A 20,724-nucleotide genomic window follows, 5' to 3' on the forward strand; every position below is an offset into this window, starting at 1 on the left:
TTTTATAACAAACGTGAATTTTTTTTAAAATAAATTTTGCATGAAAAGGGTAAAAAAAAAAAATTCACGTTCAGCACTAGAAGGACATATGTAGAATATAACATACAAGGGTTTTCAAATGTGATTTAAAAAAAAACTTTTTTCAATGAATATTGTCTAAAATCATGTTTTAGGCAAAATCCACAATGCAACTAGTTCGGCATATGAAGGAATACCATTTTTTAAAATAACAAACGTGAAACACATTTTTTATACATTTTGCATGAAAAGGGTCTAAAATATTTTTTTACGTTCAGCACTAGAAGGACATATGTAGAATATAACATACAAGGGTTTTCAAATGTGATTAAAAAAAATAAATTCAATGAATATTGTCTAAAATCATGTTTTAGGCAAAATCCACAAAAAAACTAGTTCGGCATATGAAGGGATACATTTTTTTTTTATAACAAACGTGAAACACATTTTTTATACATTTTGCATGAAAAGGGTCTAAAATATTTTTTTTACATTCAGCACTAGAAGGACATATGTAGAATACAATATACAAGGGTTTTCAAATGTGATTTTTTTAAAAGCATTTTTCAATGAATATTGTCTAAAATCATGTTTTAGGCAACATCCACAAAAAAACTAGTTCGGCATATGAAGGGATACATTTTTTTTAATAACAAACGTGAAACACATTTTTTATACATTTTGCATGAAAAGGGTCTAAAATATATATTTTTTTACGTTCAGCACTAGAAGGACAGACGTAGAATACATTTTAGAAGGTTTTTCAAATGTGATTTTTTAAAAAGCTTTTTTCAATGAATATTGTCTAAAATCATGTTTTAGGCAAAATCCAAAATGCAACTAGTTCGGCATATGAAGGGATACCATTTTTTTTATAACAAACGTGAAACACATTTTTTATACATTTTGCATGAAAAGGGTCTAAAATATTTTTTTACGTTCAGCACTAGAAGGACATATGTAGAATATAACATACAAGGGTTTTCAAATGTGATTAAAAAAAATAAATTCAATGAATATTTTCTAAAATCATGTTTTAGGCAAAATCCACAATGCAACTAGTTCGGCAAATGAAGGGATACAATTTGTTTTTATAACAAACGTGAAAAATATTTTTTATACATTTTGCATTAAAAGGGTCTAAAATATTTTTTTTACGTTCAGCACTAGAAGGACAGACGAAGAATAAAATTTAGAAGGGTTTTCAAATTTGATTTTTTTAAAAGCTTTTTTCAATGAATATTGTCTAAAATCATGTTTTAGGCAAAATCCACAATGCAACTAGTTCGGCATATGAAGGGATACATTTTTTTTATAACAAACGTGAAAAATATTTTTTATACATTTTGCATGAAAAGGGTCTAAAAGATTTTTTTAAACGTTCAGCACTAGAAGGACAGACGTAGAATACAATTTAGAAGGGTTTTCAAATGTGATTTTTTAAAAAGCTTTTTTCAATAAATATTGTCTAAAATCATGTTTTAGGCTAAATCCACAATGCAACTAGTTCGGCATATGAAGGGATACATATTTTTTTATAAGAAACGTGATTTTTTTTTTAAATAAATTTTGCATGAAAAGGGTAAAAAATAAAAAATCACGTTCAGCACTAGAAGGACATATGTAGAATATAACATACAAGGGTTTTCAAATGTGATTTAAAAAAAAACTTTTTTCAATGAATATTGTCTAAAATCATGTTTTAGGCAAAATCCACAATGCAACTAGTTCGGCATATGAAGGAATACCATTTTTTAAAATAACAAACGTGAAACACATTTTTTATACATTTTGCATGAAAAGGTTCTAAAATATTTTTTTACGTTCAGCACTAGAAGGACATATGTAGAATATAACATACAAAGGTTTTCAAATGTGATTTTAAAAAATAAATTCAATGAATATTTTCTAAAATCATGTTTTAGGCAAAATCCACATTGCAACTAGTTCGGCATATGAAGGGATACATTTTTTTTATAACAAACGTGAAAAATATTTTTTATACATTTTGCATGAAAAGGGTCTAAAATATTTTTTTACGTTCAGCACTAGAAGGACATATGTAGAATATAACATACAAGGGTTTTCAAATGTGATTAAAAAAAATACATTCAATGAATATTGTCTAAAATCATGTTTTAGGCAAAATCCACAAAAAAACTAGTTCGGCATATGAAGGGATACATTTTTTTTTATAACAAACGTGAAAAACATTTTTTATACATTTTGCATGAAAAGGGTCTAAAATATTTTTTTTACGTTCAGCACTAGAAGGACATATGTAGAATACAATATACAAGGGTTTTCAAATGTGATTTTTTAAAAAGCTTTTTTCAATGTATATTGTCTAAAATCATGTTTTAGGCAAAATCCACAATGCAACTAGTTCGGCATATGAAGGGATAAAAATTTTTTAATAACAAACTTGAAACACATTTTTTATACATTTTGCATGAAAAGGGTCTAAAATATTTTTTTACGTTCAGCACTAGAAGGACATATGTAGAATATAACATACAAGGGTTTTCAAATGTGATTTTAAAAATAAATTCAATGAATATTGTCTAAAATCATGTTTTAGGCAAAATCCACAAAAAAACTAGTTCGGCATATGAAGGGATACATTTTTTTTTACAACAAACGTGAAACACATTTTTTATACATTTTGCATGAAAAGGGTCTAAAATATTTTTTTTACATTCAGCACTAGAAGGACATATGTAGAATACAATATACAAGGGTTTTCAAATGTGATTTTTTAAAAAGCATTTTTCAATGAATATTGTCTAAAATCATGTTTTAGGCAACATCCACAAAAAAACTAGTTCGGCATATGAAGGGATACATTTTTTTAAATAACAAACGTGAAACACATTTTTTATACATTTTGCATGAAAAGGGTCTAAAATATATATTTTTTTACGTTCAGCACTAGAAGGACAGACGTAGAATACATTTTAGAAGGGTTTTCAAATGTGATTTTTTAAAAAGCTTTTTTCAATGAATATTGTCTAAAATCATGTTTTAGGCAAAATCCACAAAAAAACTAGTTCGGCATATGAAGGGATACATTTTTTTTTATAACAAACGTGAAAAACATTTTTTATACATTTTGAATGAAAAGGGTCTAAAATATTTTTTTTACGTTCAGCACTAGAAGGACATATGTAGAATACAATATACAAGGGTTTTCAAATGTGATTTTTTAAAAAGCTTTTTTCAATGTATATTGTCTAAAATCATGTTTTAGGCAAAATCCACAATGCAACTAGTTCGGCATATGAAGGGATAAAAATTTTTTAATAACAAACTTGAAACACATTTTTTATACATTTTGCATGAAAAGGGTCTAAAATATTTTTTTACGTTCAGCACTAGAAGGACATATGTAGAATATAACATACAAGGGTTTTCAAATGTGATTTTAAAAATAAATTCAATGAATATTGTCTAAAATCATGTTTTAGGCAAAATCCACAATGCAACTAGTTCGGCATATGAAGGAATACCATTTTTTAAAATAACAAACGTGAAACATATTTTTTATACATTTTGCATGAAAAGGGTCTAAAATATTTTTTTTACATTCAGCACTAGAAGGACATATGTAGAATATAACATACAAGGGTTTTCAAATGTGATTAAAAAAAATAAATTCAATGAATATTTTCTAAAATCATGTTTTAGGCAAAATCCACAATGCAACTAGTTCGGCATATGAAGGGATACAATTTTTTTATAACAAACGTGAAAAATATTTTTTATACATTTTGCATTAAAAGGGTCTAAAATATTTTTTTTACGTTCAGCACTAGAAGGACAGACGAAGAATAAAATTTAGAAGGGTTTTCAAATGTGATTTTTTAAAAAGCTTTTTTCAATGAATATTGTCTAAAATCATGTTTTAGGCAAAATCCACAATGCAACTAGTTCGGCATATGAAGGGATACAATTTTTTTATAACAAACGTGAATAATATTTTTTATACATTTTGCATGAAAAGGGTCTAAAAGATTTTTTTAAACGTTCAGCACTAGAAGGACAGACGTAGAATACAATTTAGAAGGGTTTTCAAATGTGATTTTTTAAAAAGCTTTTTTCAATAAATATTGTCTAAAATCATGTTTTAGGCTAAATCCACAATGCAACTAGTTCGGCATATGAAGGGATACATTTTTTTTAATAACAAACGTGAAAAATATTTTTTATACATTTTGCATGAAAAGGGTCTAAAATATTTTTTTACGTTCAGCACTAGAAGGACATATGTAGAATATAACATACAAGGGTTTTCAAATGTGATTAAAAAAAATAAATTCAATGAATATTGTCTAAAATCATGTTTTAGGCAAAATCCACAAAAAAACTAGTTCGGCATATGAAGGGATAATTTTTTTTTTATAACAAACGTGAAACACATTTTTTATACATTTTGCATGAAAAGGGTCAAAAATATTTTTTTTACGTTCAGCACTAGAAGGACATATGTAGAATACAATATACAAGGGTTTTCAAATGTGATTTTTTAAAAAGCTTTTTTCAATGTATATTGTCTAAAATCATGTTTTAGGCAAAATCCACAATGCAACTAGTTCGGCATATGAAGGGATACAATTTTTTTAATAACAAACGTGAAACACATTTTTTATACATTTTGCATGAAAAGGGTCTAAAATATTTTTTTACGTTCAGCACTAGAAGGACATATGTAGAATATAACATACAAGGGTTTTCAAATGTGATTTTAAAAATAAATTCAATGAATATTGTCTAAAATCATGTTTTAGGCAAAATCCACAAAAAAACTAGTTCGGCATATGAAGGGATACATTTTTTTTTAATAACAAACGTGAAACACATTTTTTATACATTTTGCATGAAAAGGGTCTAAAATATTTTTTTTACATTCAGCACTAGAAGGACATATGTAGAATACAATATACAAGGGTTTTCAAATGTGATTTTTTTAAAAGCATTTTTCAATGAATATTGTCTAAAATCATGTTTTAGGCAAAATCCACAAAAAAACTAGTTCGGCATATGAAGGGATACATTTATTTTTAATAACAAACGTGAAACACATTTTTTATACATTTTGCATGAAAAGGGTCTAAAATATATATTTTTTTACGTTCAGCACTAGAAGGACAGACGTAGAATACATTTTAGAAGGGTTTTCAAATGTGATTTTTTAAAAAGCTTTTTTCAATGAATATTGTCTAAAATCATGTTTTAGGCAAAATCCAAAATGCAACTAGTTCGGCATATGAAGGGATACCATTTTTTTTATAACAAACGTGAAACACATTTTTTATACATTTTGCATGAAAAGGGTCTAAAATATATATTTTTTTACGTTCAGCACTAGAAGGACAGACGTAGAATACAATTTAGAAGGGTTTTCAAATGTGATTTTAAAAAAAGCTTTTTTCAATAAATATTGTCTAAAATCATGTTTTAGGCAAAATCCACAAAAAAACTAGTTCGGCATATGAAGGGATACATTTATTTTTTATAACAAACGTGAAACACATTTTTTATACATTTTGCATGAAAAGGGTCTAAAATATTTTTTTTACATTCAGCACTAGAAGGACATATGTAGAATACAATATACAAGGGTTTTCAAATGTGATTTTTTTAAAAGCATTTTTCAATGAATATTGTCTAAAATCATGTTTTAGGCAAAATCCACAAAAAAACTAGTTCGGCATATGAAGGGATACATTTATTTTTAATAACAAACGTGAAACACATTTTTTATACATTTTGCATGAAAAGGGTCTAAAATATATATTTTTTTACGTTCAGCACTAGAAGGACAGACGTAGAATACATTTTAGAAGGGTTTTCAAATGTGATTTTTTAAAAAGCTTTTTTCAATGAATATTGTCTAAAATCATGTTTTAGGCAAAATCCAAAATGCAACTAGTTCGGCATATGAAGGGATACCATTTTTTTTATAACAAACGTGAAACACATTTTTTATACATTTTGCATGAAAAGGGTCTAAAATATTTTTTTACGTTCAGCACTAGAAGGACATATGTAGAATATAACATACAAGGGTTTTCAAATGTGATTAAAAAAAATAAATTCAATGAATATTTTCTAAAATCATGTTTTAGGCAAAATCCACAATGCAACTAGTTCGGCAAATGAAGGGATACAATTTGTTTTTATAACAAACGTGAAAAATATTTTTTATACATTTTGCATGAAAAGGGTCTAAAAGATTTTTTTAAACGTTCAGCACTAGAAGGACAGACGTAGAATACAATTTAGAAGGGTTTTCAAATGTGATTTTTTAAAAAGCTTTTTTCAATAAATATTGTCTAAAATCATGTTTTAGGCTAAATCCACAATGCAACTAGTTCGGCATATGAAGGGATACATATTTTTTTATAAGAAACGTGAATTTTTTTTAAAATAAATTTTGCATGAAAAGGGTAAAAAATAAAAAATCACGTTCAGCACTAGAAGGACATATGTAGAATATAACATACAAGGGTTTTCAAATGTGATTTAAAAAAAAACTTTTTTCAATGAATATTGTCTAAAATCATGTTTTAGGCAAAATCCACAATGCAACTAGTTCGGCATATGAAGGAATACCATTTTTTAAAATAACAAACGTGAAACACATTTTTTATACATTTTGCATGAAAAGGGTCTAAAATATTTTTTTACGTTCAGCACTAGAAGGACATATGTAGAATATAACATACAAAGGTTTTCAAATGTGATTTTAAAAAATAAATTCAATGAATATTTTCTAAAATCATGTTTTAGGCAAAATCCACATTGCAACTAGTTCGGCATATGAAGGGATACATTTTTTTTATAACAAACGTGAAAAATATTTTTTATACATTTTGCATGAAAAGGGTCTAAAATATTTTTTTACGTTCAGCACTAGAAGGACATATGTAGAATATAACATACAAGGGTTTTCAAATGTGATTAAAAAAAATAAATTCAATGAATATTTTCTAAAATCATGTTTTAGGCAAAATCCACAATGCAACTAGTTCGGCATATGAAGGGATACAATTTTTTTTATAACAAACGTGAAAAATATTTTTAATACATTTTGCATTAAAAGGGTCTAAAATATTTTTTTTACGTTCAGCACTAGAAGGACAGACGAAGAATAAAATTTAGAAGGGTTTTCAAATGTGATTTTTTAAAAAGCTTTTTTCAATGAATATTGTCTAAAATCATGTTTTAGGCAAAATCTACAATGCAACTAGTTCGGCATATGAAGGGATACAATTTTTTTATAACAAACGTGAATAATATTTTTTATACATTTTGCATGAAAAGGGTCTAAAAGATTTTTTTAAACGTTCAGCACTAGAAGGACAGACGTAGAATACAATTTAGAAGGGTTTTCAAATGTGATTTTTTAAAAAGCTTTTTTCAATAAATATTGTCTAAAATCATGTTTTAGGCTAAATCCACAATGCAACTAGTTCGGCATATGAAGGGATACATTTTTTTTTATAACAAACGTGAATTTTTTTTTAAAATTTTTTTGCATGAAAAGGGTAAAAAAAAAAAAATCACATTCAGCACTAGAAGGACATATGTAGAATATAACATACAAGGGTTTTCAAATGTGATTTAAAAAAAAACTTTTTTCAATGAATATTGTCTAAAATCATGTTTTAGGCAAAATCCACAATGCAACTAGTTCGGCATATGAAGGAATACCATTTTTTTAAATAACAAACGTGAAACACATTTTTTATACATTTTGCATGAAAAGGGTCTAAAATATTTTTTTACGTTCAGCACTAGAAGGACATATGTAGAATATAACATACAAAGGTTTTCAAATGTGATTTTAAAAAATAAATTCAATGAATATTTTCTAAAATCATGTTTTAGGCAAAATCCACAATGCAACTAGTTCGGCATATGAAGGGATACATTTTTTTTTATAACAAACGTGAAAAATATTTTTTATACATTTTGCATGAAAAGGGTCTAAAATATTTCTTTTTACGTTCAGCACTAGAAGGACAGATGTAGAATACAACATACAAGGGTTTTCAAATGTGATTTTTTAAAAAGCTTTTTTCAATGAATATTGTCTAAAATCATGTTTTAGGCAAAATCCACAAAGCAACTAGTTCGGCATATGAAGGGATACAAAGTAAAAAAAAAAAAAAAAGGTGAAACATATTTTTTATATATTTTGCATGAAAAGGGTCTAAAATATTTTTTTACGTTCAGCACTAGAAGGACAGATGTAGAATACAACATACAAGGGTTTTCAAATGTGATTTTTTAAAAAGCTTTTTTCAATGAATATTGTCTAAAATCATGTTTTAGGCAACATCCACAAAAAAACTATTTCGGCATATGAAGGGATACAATTTTTTTTTTATAACAAACGTGAAACAAATTTTTTATACATTTTGCATGAAAAGGGTCTCAAATATTTTTTTTACGTTCAACACTAGAAGGACATATGTAGAATATAACATACAAGGGTTTTCAAATGTGATTTAAAAAAATAAATTCAATGAATATTGTCTAAAATCATGTTTTAGGCAAAATCCACAAAAAAACTAGTTCGGCATATGAAGGGATACATTTTTTTTTATAACAAACGTGAAACACATTTTTTATACATTTTGCATGAAAAGGGTCTAAAATATTTTTTTTTTACGTTCAGCACTAGAAGGACATATGTAGAATACAATATACAAGGGTTTTCAAATGTGATTTTTTTAAAAGCTTTTTTCAATGTATATTGTCTAAAATCATGTTTTAGGCAAAATCCACAATGCAACTAGTTCGGCATATGAAGGGATACAATTTTTTAAATAACAAACGTGAAACACATTTTTTATACATTTTGCATGAAAAGGGTCTAAAATATTTTTTTACGTTCAGCACTAGAAGGACATATGTAGAATATAACATACAAGGGTTTTCAAATGTGATTTTAAAAATAAATTCAATGAATATTGTCTAAAATCATGTTTTAGGCAAAATCCACAAAAAAACTAGTTCGGCATATGAAGGGATACATTTTTTTTTAATAACAAACGTGAAACACATTTTTTATACATTTTGCATGAAAAGGGTCTAAAATATTTTTTTTACGTTCAGCACTAGAAGGACATATGTAGAATACACTATACAAGGGTTTTCAAATGTGATTTTTTTAAAAGCATTTTTCAATGAATATTGTCTAAAATCATGTTTTAGGCAAAATCCACAATGCAACTAGTTCGGCATATGAAGGGATACAATTTTTTTTAATGACAAACGTGAAACACATTTTTTATACATTTTGCATGAAAAGGGTCTAAAATATTTTTTTACGTTCAGCACTAGAAGGACATATGTAGAATATAACATACAAGGGTGTTCAAATGTGATTTAAAAAAATAAATTCAATGAATATTTTCTAAAATCATGTTTTAGGCAAAATCCACAATGCAACTAGTTCGGCATATGAAGGGATACATTTGTTTTTATAACAAACGTGAAAAATATTTTTTATACATTTTGCATGAAAAGGGTCTAAAATATATTTTTTTACGTTCAGCAGTAGAAGGACAGACGTAGAATACAATTTAGAGGGGTTTTCAAATGTGATTTTTTAAAATGCTTTTTTCAATGAATATTGTCTAAAATCATGTTTTAGGCAAAATCCACAAAAAAACTAGTTCGGCATATGAAGGGATACAAAGTTTTTTTATAAAAACCGTGAAAAATATTTTTTATAAATTTTGCATGAAAAGGGTCTAAAATATTTTTTTACGATCAGCACTAGAAGGACATATGTAGAATATAACATACAAGGCTCTTCAAATGTGATAAAAAAAATAAATTCAATGAATATTTTCTAAAATCATGTTTTAGGCAAAATCCACAATGCAACTAGTTCGGCATATGAAGGGATACATTTGTTTTTATAACAAACGTGAAAAATATTTTTTATACATTTTGCATGAAAAGGGACTAAAATATATTTTTTTACGTTCAGCAGTAGAAGGACAGACGTAGAATACAATTTAGAGGGGTTTTCAAATGTGATTTTTTAAAATGCTTTTTTCAATGAATATTGTCTAAAATCATGTTTTAGGCAAAATCCACAAAAAAACTAGTTCGGCATATGAAGGGATACAAAGTTTTTTTATAAAAACCGTGAAAAATATTTTTTATAAATTTTGCATGAAAAGGGTCTAAAATATTTTTTTACGATCAGCACTAGAAGGACATATGTAGAATATAACATACAAGGCTCTTCAAATGTGATTAAAAAAAAAATTTCAATGAATATTTTCTAAAATCATGTTTTAGGCAAAATCCACAATGCAACTAGTTCGGCATATGAAGAGATACATTTTTTTTTATAACAAAAGTGAAAAATATTTTTCATACATTTTGCATGAAAAGGGTCTAAAATATTTTTTTACGTTCAGCACTAGAAGGACAGATGTAGAATACAATATACAAGGGTTTTCAAATGTAGCGCTATAGATATACGGGATGCTCTAGAGATAACAGGAATTACTTAAAGTCGCGAATGATCAATGCCTGTGGAGTCGTCCAATATGCTGCGCTGAGAATTGAGTTGTAGGCGATATTTGGATATGTTTGGCGCAATATACATGTTTACATTCTATTGCCATGGAGAAATTGAGTTTCTAGAACCTGTTTTCTTCTATGTCTTTATTTCGTGAAAGATAAAGCTCTTTTTTTTGTCATAATGTGTATATGAGGACGTTGGAGCCCTTCCGATTCATGATTCGGTTTTCCAGGTGCATGTTGCATAGACCTACTAATCCAACCTTGGCTTACAAGTTAAATTAAATGAGTATATATGCCTATACAAATCTATTGACCACATCCATTTAAATCAATGATTGTCAATTGAAAATGTGGTTGTTGTGTTATCCTGTTGTGCGTGTCAGGGCCAGACCTCAGTCTTAAGGGGGGCATATGAAATGCATGGGAGGGCAGGGCACAATTATTATTAGCCTACAGTACATATATTTATAATAATAGTATACTCTATTTGCGCAACACCTAATCATCACATTAAACATAACCAAAAGCAATATGACCAGGTAGCCTATAGCCTACACCACATTACATAGAAGTAATGTTATGAATATCCATAAAACACTTGACTATACAACATATTAGATGTAACACCAGAAGCATCTCTCAAACATTGCATTTTAAAGCAGTCAACAGAGGGATATGCATTGCCATGAGACACACACACACACGCACGCATATACACACACACACACAGAGACTTTGAACCTACCGGTACTTTGAGTGGAGGCAGCGCTGTCCTCTCTCCAGTCCCTCCTGTCAGTACAGCGGGAGGCGACGTTTCTCCGAGCAGAACCTCCTCATCAAAGTATCCTTCCACTAGGACTTAAACTTGTGAGTGAGGTCCTTTTCAAAAGCAAGCTGAATCAGCTGGGCCTTGCGTCTGTGCAGCATACTGCGCCGATGCTCTGAGAAGACGCTTTTGAGCGTGGAAAATGAGTTTTCACACATTGCTGTGGAAGCTCCTAAGGTTAGGGCAAGTTTGTAGGCTGTGAAAACAGTCAACATAGCCTGGAGTGCACAGTTGAATGTGCTGAGGATGTTGGCTATTGTCCATTTTCCATCTTCGGGGGGAACCGGGGTGTCAGTCATTTTCTTCACCAGGCACTAACGAGCCACAGTATATTCAGATTCAACCACATCAGTTCCAGCTAATACCAGGAGAGGGGTTACCTTTGATGGGTCCAGGAAATTATCCTCGGCCTCTGGGTTCAAAGCAGCCAGTGCGCCAATGAGCTCGCTACTGCGCTCTCCAAAACGTGCATTCATCTCTCCTTGCACAGCATCGACAACACTGTAAAACAATCTCATGAACTCAGTCTTTTCATCTATGTCACTTTGTGGCTGACCAACTGTTTCTTCAACTGCAAATCCGCGGAGGTTCTCATTAATTGTGCGTCTTCTCTTGCTTGGACCAGGGTCGGTCACCGGCACAGCCTCGGTGGCCGATGCTGGAGGAGCGCAGAGATCCCACAGTGCAGAAAACTCGTTTTCTGCGCGCATTATCTTCACGCAGTCAGAAGCGCTGTTCACAAGTGTCACCGCAGTGAACAATTCCATATCTTCGGCCTGTAGTAGTCTGTTAGGCGGCTCAAAAAGTGACAACAGTTTCATAACAAGGTGCGCAATGAAAAGAAAACTGCGCTGCGTAATGGCACGAAGCAGCCCCGTAGCCTCGACGCGCACCTCCGCTCCAAGGCCTCGTGTGTTTTCCACCTCGGTCAGTAATGTGGATATGTCGTGAAAACTCTTCACCACAACTTTGACCGTTGCCAAGTGGCCAGTCCATCTCTGGTTCAAGAGACGTTTCAGGGTATCGCCTTTGTACAGAATAGCCACGGTTGGCTTCCTGATGAAGTTGTACAGCATGTTGCATACTCCAAAAAAATCATCGACAGCTGCTTCACTGGACATGGCATGAATCACAACCAGATGATGTTGGTGATTAAAGCAGTGAATATATGGCATGTTACGATCCAGCTTGTTTTGGAGCAATTTCTGCACACCACCATGCCTGCCAGACATGAGTGATGCGCCATCATAAACTTGACTCAGGATTTTGTCCGTGCTGAGTCCGGCGCTGGTGAGCTCATCAATGATGACACCTGTCAGAGCCTCTGCATCACTTTTCTCAGATGTGGCCATTACCAAGAGGCGCTCACACAGACCATAGTTTTTGTCAACAAAACGCACAACTACAGATATGTTTTCTTGGCTTAAAGGATATCGTGTGCCATCCACTTTAATTGAATACCAGCTATCGCCGACTTGTCTCACTATCTCCTCTGTCACGAGTTTGCTCATCATTTTGAGAATCTCGTTTTGTATCTGTGGGCTGGTATAGCGTGCATTCTGTGGGATTGTTTTTGTAATCCGTGTCAGTTCAGGATCTTTGCGCATGGTGTACTCAAAGAGAGACAAAAACAGCCCCATTGAGCTATTATCATCTAGCACATTGGCAAAACCAGCATTATCTCCACGTAACGGCAATTGATTCACCACTAAAAACTCCAGCATATCAATTACAGCTGACATGTAGTATCTGTTGCGAGCCAGTTGCTCTAAATTTAAGAGTGGAAATCTCTTTTCCTGTCTCTCTATGTTTTTCTGAATCTCTCCACATTGCTTCACAGGCTAAATGTTATTTTGAAGCTGCATGCTTATTTAAGCCCTTGCCTGTTCCAATTGCATGCTTCCAATCATTACATCCCTTAATGGAGAAGTTCGTGTCCGATGATACAGATTTGAATTTCCTGCACGCATAACAAAATGCCGAGTCCTTTTCCACCGAGTTCTCAAGCCAGTCCCTGTTCAAATACCAGCTAGAGGAAAATTATCGTTTTTTTTAACCAAACATTTTGACTGAATATTTCCTCACCACAACCTGTTTGGGTTTGTCCATGCCGAGGTCACTCATACCCACTGATTCAACAGGCAGTTGTGGCCCAAATGCTGCCCCGGACTCCACGGAGCTACTAGCATCAGGCTCAGACTGTCGTCCAGGGTCTCCTTCTCCAACTACAACATCAGGAGGCGTCGGTGTCGTATCCAATTTGGCAGAGGAGACTGTTGGTGGGCTTTTCAACCACTTACGGATATATATGACGAACTGAAGCGAGTAAGCCGGCGAAAACTCATCCAGCTTTCAAAAATGCGCGGTAACTGTTGAGCGGCTACACTGACGTAGGCTACGTCACGTACGTAGCCTAACTTTCTTTTTATTAAGGCCGTGATAGGCTGTTGCAGTGTAGATTCCCATCAATCAAACAAAATCACACCATTGTTTCTTTATATTTTTAATGTTTTAATGATAAAGAATGCAACATTAATGCAACACAAAATTAGCAACTATTATAATATATATATATATATATTTTTACATTTACATTTACATTTACGTCATTTAGCAGACGCTCTTATCCAGAGCGACTTACAAAATTGGTGCATTCACCTTACAGCCAGTGGATAACCACTTTACAACAATTTTTGATTTTTTTTTTTGTGGGGTGAGGTAAGGGGGGGGGTAGAAGGATTACTTTATCCTATCCCAGGTATTCCTTAAAGAGGTGGGGTTTCAAGTGTCTCCGGAAGGTGGTGAGTGACTCCGCCGTCCTGGCGTCGTGAGGGAGCTTGTTCCACCATTGGGTTGCCAGAGCAGCGAACAGTTTTGACTGGGCTGAGCGGGAACTGTGCTTCCGCAGAGGTAGGGGGGCCAGCAGGCCAGAGGTGGATGAACGCAATGCCCTTGTTTGGGATAGGGACTGATCAGAGCCTGAAGGTACGGAGGTGCCTTCACAGCTCCGTAGGCAAGCACCATGGTCTTGTAGCAGATGCGAGCTTCAACTGGAAGCCAGTGGAGTGTGCGGAGGAGCGGGGTGACGTGAGAGAACTTGGGAAGGTTGAACACCAGACGGGCTGCGGCATTCTAGATGTTCTAGCCTTCTAGCCACGGAGCAGGAGGGGAGGACCGAGCCGGCCGGGAGGATAGGGGACATAGAGAGTCAAAGGATGCAGAAAGGGAGGAGAGGAGGGTTGAGGAGGCAGAATCAGGAGATTGGAGGGAGAAGGATTGAGCAGAGGGAAGAGATGATAGGATGGAGGAGGAGAGAGTAGCGGGAGAGAGAGAGCGAAGGTTGCGACGGCGCATTACCATCTGAGTAGGGGCAGAGTGAGTAGTGTTGGAGGAGAGCGAGAGAGAAAAGGATACAAAGTAGTGGTCGGAGACATGGAGGGGAGTTGCAGTGAGATTAGTAGAAGAACAGCATCTAGTAAAGATGAGGTCAAGCGTATTGCCTGCCTTGTGAGTAGGGGGGGACGGTGAGAGGGTGAGGTCAAAAGAGGAGAGGAGTGGAAAGAAAGAGGCAGAGAGAAATGCGTCAAAGGTTGACGTAGGGAGGTTAAAGTCACCCAGAACTGTGAGGGGTGAGCCATCCTCAGGAAAGGAACTTATCAAGGCGTCAAGCTCATTGATGAACTCTCCAAGGGAACCTGGAGGGCGATAAATGATAAGGATGTTAAGCTTGAATGGGCTAGTGACAGTGACAGCATGGAATTCAAATGAGGAGATAGACAGATGGGTCAGGGGAATAAGAGAGAATCTCCACTTGGGAGAGATGAGGATTCCTTTGCCACCACCCCGCTGACCAGATGCTCTCGGGGTATGCAAGAACACATGGTCAGACGAGGAGAGAGCAGTAGGAGTAGCAGTGTTTTCAGTGGTAATCCATGTTTCCGTCACCGCCAAGAAGTCAAGGGACTGGAGGGTAGCATAGGCTGAGATGAACTCTGCCTTGTTGGCCGCAGAACGGCAGTTCCAGATGCTGCCGGAGACCTGGAACTCCACGTGGGTCGTGCGCGCAGGGACCACCAGGTTAGAGTGGCAGCAGCCACGCGGTGTGAGGCGTTTGTATAGCCTGTGCGGAGAGGAGAGAACAGGGATAGACAGACGCATAGTTGACAGGCTACAGAAAATGGCTACAATAATGCAAAGGAGATCTGAATGAAATGAACTAAACATCTGGGAAAGCAAGAGAGCGGGGCCTCCTTCACTTACGTTTCACTGAAATATAACTCTCCCAACTTCCACCTCAGAAAGTTCCACCTCACTTTTTAAGAGATCTGTGCCTCAAGTGGGGGGTGCCAAGCATTTTTGATGGCCCGCCCATAGCGACGGGTGTGGTCCTCTTAAGCACGTTATTTCAATACTTCCTAGCTCTGAATTGACGCAGGTTACACTTTTGCAAAACTACTCGGTTAAAAATAAGAGCATGAATGACAATAAAGGTATGACTTGAATTATATGCATAATGATGTAGTAAACAACATCGCTCAGCGTGGGAACTTTTGGTGGGGGGAAGTAGCCTTTATAAGTCTCCATGGCGGGTAAAGACCATCACTTCGTTGTCTTGTTGGGAATAGTAATAATTCGTGACAGTACGCATTGTATTAGTCTAAGAGTTGTTTTTCATTTTATTTCTCACATTAAACAGACATTTGAGAAGGATTTGAGAAGCGAATTGCTTGCAGTTGTACCTATGACGCACAGACACACTAAAGCTGTACAGTGTAGTTAGAAAAGTCAGTTTACATTATTTGCAGATGTGTTCCCTTTTATTTACAAATCAAAAAATGTAACATTTGAAATGAATGTGGCAGAACAGTTAAGCCAAGAGTTCATGTGGGAGTCTTCTCCTTCAGTCTTTTTGCCTCCTATGCCTCGTTTCCCATTAGATGGGATTTTCCCAATGCCAACTTCACCTGAGACAGCCGCCATCCAGTGTCATGTGTTGCTGAATTACAGATCTCGCTATCCCAATGTCGCTGCTGTCCATTGTGCTGAAATTTCCAATCTCGGCTATTTGCATACATAGGACCATCCACACTTGACACCACACACACAAGTTAATGCTTTTTCTCTCACACACTTTTGAACATTGCACAACCTGCAACAAGACACTGAAACAACACTTAATTTCAAGTTTGTTTCTTTCTGAATAAAGATGAAATCAATGTGTGGAAGGAGATTGGACAATATATAGGCATTCCCTATAGCTGTATTTGACTGGAGCATGATCAGATTCCTTTGTTTCAGCCAGAATGGAAATTTGGTCTGAGAAACTATGCCCATTATAGCATGACTATTTCAGACAGAATTCACTTAATATTGTCTGTAAAAATATAAATAAGGCAATGTTTATATGACCCCCTTTCAAACAGTCACTTATTTATCACTTTCTTGCAGATATACAGTGCATTCAGAAAGTATTCATACTCCTTAACTTATTCCACATGTTGTTTTCTTACAGCCTGAATTCAAAATGGATTCAATTATAATATTTTCTCTCACGCAGCTACACACAATACCCCATAATGACAAATTGAAAACACGCTTTTGAAATTTCTGCAAATGTATTGGAAATTACATACAGAAATATCTCATTTCCATAAGTATTCCCACCCCTGAGTCGATTAAAGCTGTGTCTTTCTGGGTAAGTCTCCAAGAGCTTTGCACAACTGGATTGTAAAATATATGCAATATACATTATATAGACAGCCATTTTTTTTTTTGCCATAGGTTTTCAAGCCGAATTAAGTCAAAACTGGAACTAAGCCACTCAGAAACATTCAATGTCGTCTTGGTAAGCAACTCCAGTGAATATTTGGCCTTGTGTTTTAGGTTATTGTCCTGCTGAAGAGGGAATTTGTCTCCCAGTGTCTGTTGGAAAGCAGACTGAACCAGGTTTTCCTCTAGGAATCTGCCTGTACTTAGCTCTATGCCATTTATTTTTATCCTAAAAAAGTATCTAGTCCTTGCCAATGACATGCATACCCATAACATGATGCAGCCACCACCATGCTTGGAAATATGAAGAGTGGTACTCAGTGATGTGTTGTGTTGGATTTGCCCCAAACATTACGCTTTGTATTCAGGGCATAAAGTTCATTTCTTTGCCACATTAATTGCAGTTTTACTTTAGTGCCTTATTGCAAACACAATGCATGTAAAGGTTTCCTTCTTTTACATTTACATTTTAGTCATTTAGCAGACGCTCTTATCCAGAGCGACTTACAGTTAGTGAGTGCATACTCTGTCAATTAGGTTAGTATTGTGGAGTAACTACAATGTGGATGATTCATCCTCAGTTTTCTCCTATCAAAGCATTACACTTTCTAACTGTTTTAAAGTCACCATTGGCATCATGGTGAAATCCCTGAGCGTTTTCCTTCCTCTCTGGCAGCTGAGTTAGGATGGACACCTGTATTTTTGTGGTGACTGGGTGTATTGATACACCATCCAAAGCGTAATTAATACCTTCACCATGCTCAAAGGAATATTCAATGTCTGCTTTATTTTGTACCCATCTACCAAAAGGTGCCCTTCTTTGCGAGGCATTGGAAAACCTCCCTGGTCTTCATGGTTGAATCTATGTTTGAAATTCACTGCTCGACTGAGGGACCTAATAGATAATTGCATGTGTGGGGTACAGAGATTATGTAGTCGTTCAAAAATCACTATTATTGCACACATAGTGAGTCCATCTAACTGATTATGTGACTTGTTAAGCACATTTTTACTCCTGAGCTTATTTAGGCTTACCATAACAAAGGGGTTGAAAACTAATTGATTAGATTACTAGATACTAGACTCTGTCAATATGTTTTTGGAAGTGGCTCTGCATTTCCTGCATACATATCATATTTATTTAAGGATTATGACGACTTTCTAAAAGGACAAAGCCGTTTCTGTGTGCTCCCTTGTCTCCACTGTCACCACATCCCTCGATGCGTGCAAACAGAGCATCTATATCAGGGATGGGCAACTCCAGTCCTCGGGACCTGATTGGTGTTACACTTTTCCCCCAGCCCCAGCTAACACGTTTGACTCTAATAATCAAGTACTCATGGGTTTCAGTTTAGAATGCAATAAGTTTAATCATCTGTGTTTGCTAGGGATGGGGAAAAAGTGTGACACCCCTCCGACCCCCAAGGACTGGAATTGTCCATCCCTGATCTATATGGTAGGACCAGTACCAGACGTGAATGAATGTGTCTGTTTTGAATATTCACGGAGACAGAATGATATGGTTGATAGCAGAGACGTCATGCCCAAAGGGGGCACAGGGTCACTTGCCCCCTCAGATTTGTGATGTTTAAATTTGTCTTGTTATTTTTTCTCTGTCATACTACTAACCATGAAGTTGGCTTTAGCTAGCCCAGATAGGATCCCAATCTCCCAACCTAATAACTACACTGAACAAAAATATAAACGCAACATGTAAAGTGTTTGTCTCATGTTTTATGAGCTGAAATAAAAATCACAGAAATGTTCCATTTGCACAAAAAGCATATTTCTCTCAAATTGTGTACACAAATTTGTTTACATCCCTGTAAGCGAGCATTTCTCCTTTGCCAAGATAATCCATCCACCTGACAAATATGGCATATCAAGAAGCTGATTAAACAGCATGATAATTACACAGGTGCACCTTGTGCTGAGGACAATAAAATGCCACTCTAAAATGTGCAGTTTTGTCACACAACACAATGCACAGATGTTTCAAGTTTTGAGGCAGCGTGCAATTGGCTTACGGACTGCAGGAATGTCCACCAGAGCTGTTGCCAGATACGTTTATGTTTATTTCTCAACCATAAGCCAAGGCGGCTTTAGAGAATTTGGCAGTACTTCTAACTGGCCTCACGACTTCAGACCACTTGTAAAGCAGCGTATGGGCGAGCTGTTGGCTGATGTCAATGTTGTGAATGCTCCATGGTGGCAGTGGGGTTATGGTATGGGCAGGCATAAGCTACGGACAATGAACACAATTGCATTTTATCGATGACAATTTGAATGCACAGAGATACCGTGGGATAGTGTACGTGCACAAAGTGAGTTTGTAACATGTATATCATTCTTGCTTGTTGTTCTTTATAGTTACTACCATTGCCTATTGTAAGTTGCCTCTCTGTGTTTACTGTGTTGTGTAATACTCTGCAGGTAGCATTATGCCATTAATACAGCCCTTCCTTTGTTAATAGCGTTGTTGCTCTACTTGTGCTATCAGTTATTGTGAATATTCATTACCCCTGTTATCTGTCCATTACAGGACCACTATCATTCCACTACCTTTCCATGTCCATTTCATCCGTGTGTGTCAATAAAGTATCCTTGAATGTAACTCTGAGGTTGCCTTATTCCCCTCTTACCGGGGGAGGTGAAAGCGCAACCTGGTCTCAGAACATTTCGTATTATTCTGTATGTACAAAGCTGTGATCAAGGCAAAGGGTGGGTACTTTGAAGAATCTCAAATCTGAAATATATTTTGATATGTGTAACACGTTTTTGGTTACTACATGATGCCATATGTGTTATTTAATAGATTTTATGTCTTCACTATTATTCTACAATGTAGAAAATACACAATACACAGAGGAGGAGAAACTATCCAACACCCTGGGAGAGAGAACGAGTAGACTCAGTCGAACTCACAGCCAGAAAGATGGGTTAGATACAGGAGAGGAGGAGGTTACCCCGGATGCCATCACCCCTGCTCCTGTGAGCAAGGAATGAGAGGGGAAGCCTTCTGATCAGGCCAACGGGCAGGCGGAGCGAGAGGTCATAGTGATAGTGATTCACACCCAGAGAGAGACAGACAACCCATACAACCTCTTGGCTGAGATTAACCACACAGAGGTAGAGGCAGAGGGCCTTCAGGGCAAGCCAGTCAGCCTGCCTGCTCTGATCCTCAAGTCAATTGTATTTAAATTCATATTCATTAAAGATTTTTAGTCAAGACTTGAAAAGTGCCATTTATTTCAAATGATAATTATTCAGTGTCTGCAACCCTCAAGAACAAGGGTGAGTCTGGGTCCCCCTTTAACTGGGCAAACACAACTTGCATATCGTCATAGACTAGGCCGAAACGTTAATCTTTTAACCTTGCTCAAATAAAACAATGCATTTTTAATAGAGAGCAATAGTTTTCTATGATGATTAAAGTTTTTTGGTCGCGCCCTCCACTTTTTTGTCAAATAATACATCTAAAAGAAATGTAATAAGTTAATTATTAAAAGAATTAAAATTGGGATTGGGATGTTTCCCACTTATTTATACAACCT

The sequence above is a fragment of the Coregonus lavaretus genome, assembly GCF_964263955.1.
Source record: "Coregonus lavaretus genome assembly, chromosome: 7".
Classification (NCBI taxonomy): domain Eukaryota; kingdom Metazoa; phylum Chordata; class Actinopteri; order Salmoniformes; family Salmonidae; genus Coregonus; species Coregonus lavaretus.